The sequence below is a fragment of the Drosophila ananassae genome, chromosome XL (genome assembly GCF_017639315.1).
Source record: "Drosophila ananassae strain 14024-0371.13 chromosome XL, ASM1763931v2, whole genome shotgun sequence".
NCBI lineage: Eukaryota > Metazoa > Arthropoda > Insecta > Diptera > Drosophilidae > Drosophila > Drosophila ananassae.
In genome coordinates, this window is record NC_057931.1 from 2911657 (window position 1) to 2917737 (window position 6081).

Sequence of the window (6081 nt, forward strand, 5' to 3'; positions counted from 1 at the left end):
TTTCCGCCTCTCGCATCTGTTCTGGGCAGGAAAGTGTGCAAAATCCATTAGACATGTGCGTTTATTTGCAATTAGATTAAATGATATGCTTAAGGATCTTAAGGACAAAGGGACATGTATCTAAGAGGTGTGTGTGTAGAAGACAGAGCCCTCTAGAGCTCTCTGGTCCAGCGACTAATTGAGATTCTGGCCATTTACATTTTAACTTGGCCCGGACACGATCTCCTACATGTGTAACAGAACATCCAAGAGGTCAGCCTTGGAGCCTTTGAGGCTAATTTGCATTTTCAATTACATTGTAAGAGAGCTGCAAGTTTGTTGCGTTTAAGAGGCACCTAGGGACCATCTCCAGGGCCCAGCTTAGTGGCCACTTCTCATCTATTTCCTTCAGTTTTAATCCCAGAATCTACATTTCCAAATATGTTTCGTCTTGAAATGTTCACCTGAGTTGGCTGCCAACACTTTCTGGCCGAGCTATTCGTGGTATCTTGGCCTGGAACTCTGAAACACATAATGTGACTGCTGTGAATTTCACGACTCGCCAGTTAGCTGCCTGTTACTGTTACTGTTACTACCGCCTGGGATTTTCCGCACCAAGTCTAGGGGGGGAGAAAAAGGAAATACAGGGAAGAGAGTTCAAATTGCTTGAACTTTATGGTTTAGACCAAATAGACCAGGCAGGCTCTGGGAGCTCTGTGGGCTCTGGAGCTCTGAAACTCTGGACTCTCCTAGCTGGCAGGTTGTCCCTTTTTTGGCCAGCTTCTCCCAGGTTTTCCTCGCTTTTCCTCGCTTTTCCGAAGCGAAGCATGCAGGCATGACCGCTGGTCATGAATTGCAATTGAAATTGGAATCGTTCTATGACCAGTTTTTTTTCGCTTCGGTCAGACTTTTTGGGGTTGACTGAAAATGCTTTGCTTTGGTTATATTTTTGGTTTTTTGTTTTTTTTTGGTTAGTCTAAGCCTAGCCTGGCCCGGCTTGGCAATCAAAAGTCAAAATCTTTTTTTGGTTGCTGGCCAGGGAAAACGTGATGCAGTAGGAAATGCTGACGATGACTCTCTGGGTCGCTGCTGGGATGGCATTTTGCTGTTTCTGTTTTCTGTTTGCCGGCTATCATCTTAGCTCACTGGCTATCCCACTCAATTGACTGAATGACAAAGTGACGACCGGACCAACTGACTAACTGACTAACTGACTAACCCAGAGAGGAGCGTCCAAGAGTCTGAGACATGGACTTCAGACATTAGGCAGCAAATGGCACAATTGCTTTTATTGGCTGGCAAGTTAATATTTTTTTTTTTACCATCTTGTATTTCTGTGGCCGATGAGTGCAGAAGCCGCTCCCGTTGACAACTCAAGAATTATGAACATTTTGTGGGCTTGCCCCATGTCTGAGTGTCTGAGTGTCTGAATGTCTGGGATGGTGTGGCTCCAGCTGCGCCCAAAAAGGAAAAATGAAAAGAAACCCCTCTTAGCCTCCAGGTGGTGCGAAATATTTGGCTAGGCAGTGACCAGAGATCTGCCCACAAAAGAGTGGCAATCACTGAGAGAAATTTCTACAGGTTTTTAAGATATAATGGGCAGTTTAGAGAGGTTTCTGTGAAGGCTATATGATACCTGGTACTTGTAACTATAATCTGTATCTTTAGTCCAGTTTTCTTAAGTGTATTACAAGCTAGAGCTTCAAGTTCACACGCAACAGACAAATTGCAAGTGCCACAAGATACAGATACAGATACACTTACAGTTGCAGATACAACTACAGATAGAGATACAGATGCAAAGTGCAAATGCAAATGTGTCAATGGCTTCAGCCGGACATTTATTTGGTATTTATGAGCTAGCCTAGCCCGGCTAGCCTAGCTGGCCCGCTCTGCCCCATCGAGTGCCTTGGAAAACAAAAAATGAAAAACGTGCCACATTGTGGCATACAATATTTTGACAATCCAAAGGATTCTTCACCTTTTGCCGCCAAGCGGGCATTCAGATCCCATCTGATCCCATCTGCACCGCGGCTATATACACGAATATATATAATACCATTCCGATCGGGGTTGGGAAACCGACTCAACTGGCAGTGACTGGCACAAAATCCTTGCCTTCTATTTCTATTTCAAGAATTCAAAGACAATTTGGCAACGATCTCCTCTTACCTTGGCACAATAACGTCGCCGGTTACTAAGTAGTGCCATCATTACGATCATCATCATAATCATTATCGAACATTCGACAGTTGCAACTTGCCATCTTTGAGATTCGTATTCGGATTTAGATTTAGATTCAGATTCGGATGCAGAGACCCTCATTTACATGCCCTCGCCGGTCTAAAAGCCAAGAAAGCCCAAAAGGCCCAGAGCCAGTTGGCCGAAAGTTCGGCAACATCTTGGGCACTGAGAGAAGGCGGGGGTAGTCTTGCAACAGATACTTGCCTCACTTGCCCACAGATACTCCAGCAGTTTCTCTCAGTGCCCAGTGCTCGACTCCAGCCGCCTAAAACACTCATCATCATGTCGGACAAACAACCTTGTTGCCTCTCGGCTGGAGTAGTGCGGCATGGTGTGGTGTACGTGTATCGCATGTTGGGCCCCAGTCCCCTCCCCCATCGACCCCCCATCCTTTTGGGGCAACTCCTCCCCCCTGTCAGTGGTTCCTTGTGGCGCTAATGTGGCCCGGTACACCGTACTTGCAAATCGCACAGCTTGTGCTGCTCCATTAAAGCCGCATCGAGCCGAAGTCGCGGCCCTCGCCGAAAAGCCAAAAAGCCTGCCGCATATGACAGGCGATGTCGATGCCACTTGCGACGCTCCCTGCTCCCTGCTCCCTGCCCCCGAAGCCGAAGCCGAGGCCGAGCCGCATGCCCCACCGACATGCAACCGAACCGACCAGCAACAAGTGAGAATTTTTACCTGTCCAAAAAATGGAGGGGCGACAAGGTGACGAAGTGGCAGATACCCTGGAAGTAATACTTTGCGAATAAATATTTAAGAAGGTTCATGGTTCTATATATTTTATTTAATTTGAAATTTTGTTCAAAGAGTTATACGATGGGATGTTGGGGGCTCTATTCTATTTCATTTAAAGAGTTCCTAGTTTAAGGAACCATTCATATTCATATTCTATAGCATCTATAGGGTCTATAACACTCTAGATCCCCATTCTTTTCAAAGAGTATCCAAGCAATGCGCGAAATATCTCGACATGAATACAATCTTTTAATGATCGTGTGTAATTTACAAAAATTGTGGACAACAAGAGGCAGGGGCATGGGGCATGGGGCTGGAGGATTGGAAATGGATTTGGATTTGGATATGGAAGTGGATGTGAAGTTGGTGGTTGGAGTCAGAGTCTTAGAGTCGTAGTCGTCGTCCATCACCTGACCTCCGCTCGACTCGGTTACAATCACTCATTGAACAGGGCCAAGTTGCAATTGCAATTGCTGTTGCTGTTGCTGTTGCTGTTGCTGTTGCTGTTGCTGTTGCAGTTGCAGTTGCACAGTTGCATTTGCAGCAGCGACTTTCGGTTGCAGTGCACCTTGATTCTGGGCATCAGTCACCCACTAACTCGCTCTCTGATCCATCTCCATCTCCAAACAGCAGTGCCACATCCACATCCACAATCACATTCACATCCACATCCAAAATCCTGGTCGCATTTCGCAAGATGCTCGTTCACATGCCACTCAAGAAGTCGTGGCCCTGGAAAACCTCCTCCCCCTTCCACACTTTTCACCTACCGGGAGCAAAAAAAAAAAAAACTAGATAAAAAAGCAAAAGACACAGAGAGAGGTTGCCAAGATGGATTCGAACGTTTTGGGCAATTACAATAACTCAATTTGTCTCTCCTTCCCGGCCAGGATTTCTCGCTACTCGGTTTGTGGGTTTTTCTTCTCCTTGTTCGCCTTTTTTTTGTAAATTTTTATATTAGCGGACTGGTGTTTTCGTTTTCAATTAGCCGCTTGCAGAGCAAAGAGAAAGGCTGGAGAATGGGGGCCAGCTTAATGGGGTCCGACTGGGGAGCAGGCGGCGATGGATCAATCACAGGAGATTGTCAAGCATTTGACTTAGTTTAAGAGATTCTGCACTTATTTTATGATCTGGTGATCCAAACTCTAATGGATGGTGACCCCGACACTGATATTGTTTAATAATAAGGATAGTAGTGACCTCGGACCTCTCAAAATGTGCTATTTAGAAGATTCTTCACACTTCTATATGGTCCTACTGTCCCTTAACCAGATCGTTGGTGATCCCGACTCTGCAGACCATACTCTAGTGGCTGGTGACCCCGACCGACCCAAAACTCTAATTATTAAATCGAATTTCGCACGCCCAGAGTCTCTTGGGATTTTCATTGCTTGTTTTCCGTGTTTGATTTTATTTGTGCATCTGTAAACGTATCTTTGGCTATTGATCTGCATCTGCATCTGTATCTATTGAGTGCGCCGTGTTGCGGGTCGAGTGTCTGGCGTTTAGCATTTTCAATTTACATATTACACGGCGAGTCAAACAAGCGAGAGATTTGTGGTGGCTTGGTGGATCCAAAAGCCGAAAACGAAACAATTTATTGTGACACAAGGTAATTGCCCCAGGGCGAACTGGCAGTGCCGGCAACTTGCAACTGGCAACAGGCATCTAGCAACTTGCAACTCGCCACTCCGATAAGGGCATTGTTTCTGGTCCAGACCAGGCCAGACCAGACCAGGCCAGGCCGGGCATCACTGTCTCATAATGCCAATAGATTGGCGAGGTCGGTCAGCGGGCCTTCCATGGGGCATGCTGCTGCTGCTGCTGCATGGGGCAGAAGCGAAGAGTGCCCCCAAAAAGAAGCTGCTCTGCCGTGGAAGAAGAACTTATTTGGTGTAACAATTATTTCGTGATTTAATTTCGACCTTTAGCGACCAATTTAATCGATCCAGGAGAGGCACACAGGCGCAGTTGCATAGTTGCACTGTTGCACTGTTGCACAGTTAGCATTGTTGGTTGAAGCTGATGATGCTGCCCAGTAACCTGTGTTGCCAACAACAACAGACTCGAAGCGGTTTGTGGCCAAGACTTTTGGCCAAGACTTTGCAGAGGAGACTCTGGCTGGGAGTGGGCAGCAGCAGCAGCAGCAGCAGCAGCAGCACCAGCAGCCCAGCACCTCGATGTGGCAGCAGCGGATGAGGCAACGGTCCGGGCCCTCATTGTTTTAGCTTTGGCAGTGTGGCAGTGCCCCGCAATTCGTGCAACGATATTCTGCGGCAAGCCTAGCAGCCCACGGCCAGTGAGGCACTGAGAGAAAAATGTGAGGCTTATTAGGCATAGAAGCCTCTCCTCTTGCTAGTTGTTTGTCTCTTTCTGTGTCTACTTTTCTCTCAGTGCTACTGGCTAGCAGCAACGTGCCACAGCATCCACAGCAGTGGCAAGAGCGGCAGCAGCAGCAGCAGCAGCAGCAGCAGTTGCAGTTGCAGTTGCATTCGGCCGCGGGGCAAAGGAAAAGGGGCTGGGCAGAAGGAATAGAGGACTGGACGGGGGGCAGCTAAGTAAGTTCCCACGTCTCTGGGCTCCACGTCTCGGCAAGTGCTATCCCTCGCCCCCTCGTAGCACCTCCAGCACCGCCATCTCACTCCCTCGCCAGGTAGCTCCCTCTCGCTCTTGGGGCGACAATGTCCCCAGAAGCGTTTCGAGCGAAAATTTAAATTTCGCACCGAGCGGCTCTTTGTTTTTTTCGGCCACTGTCTGGACTGGACTGCCAGTGGACTGGACTGGAGTGTAGTGCTTTTGTTTTTATTTCTGTGGTGTGCCTCTTGGCCATTTGACTATTGGCCATGACTGGCCGGGTCAGGTTTTGGCTCCGCGATCTCCGATCTGTGCTGCTCTCTGGTCAGCGATCAGCTTTGGGTTTTGGTTTTGGGTTTTGGTTTCTTTTCGGGATTTGGAGCAGTGGCAGTGGCAGCTCCCCACAGTAATTCCTCAGCTGCAAATGGAAGGCAATTTGTGAAATTACATAAATCAGCTTTTATTTATTTATTTGTTTGGGTGTCGTGTTTTGGCTTTCAACTATCGGCTTCCTGTAGCCATCTCCCAGCCAGCCCAGCTCCATCT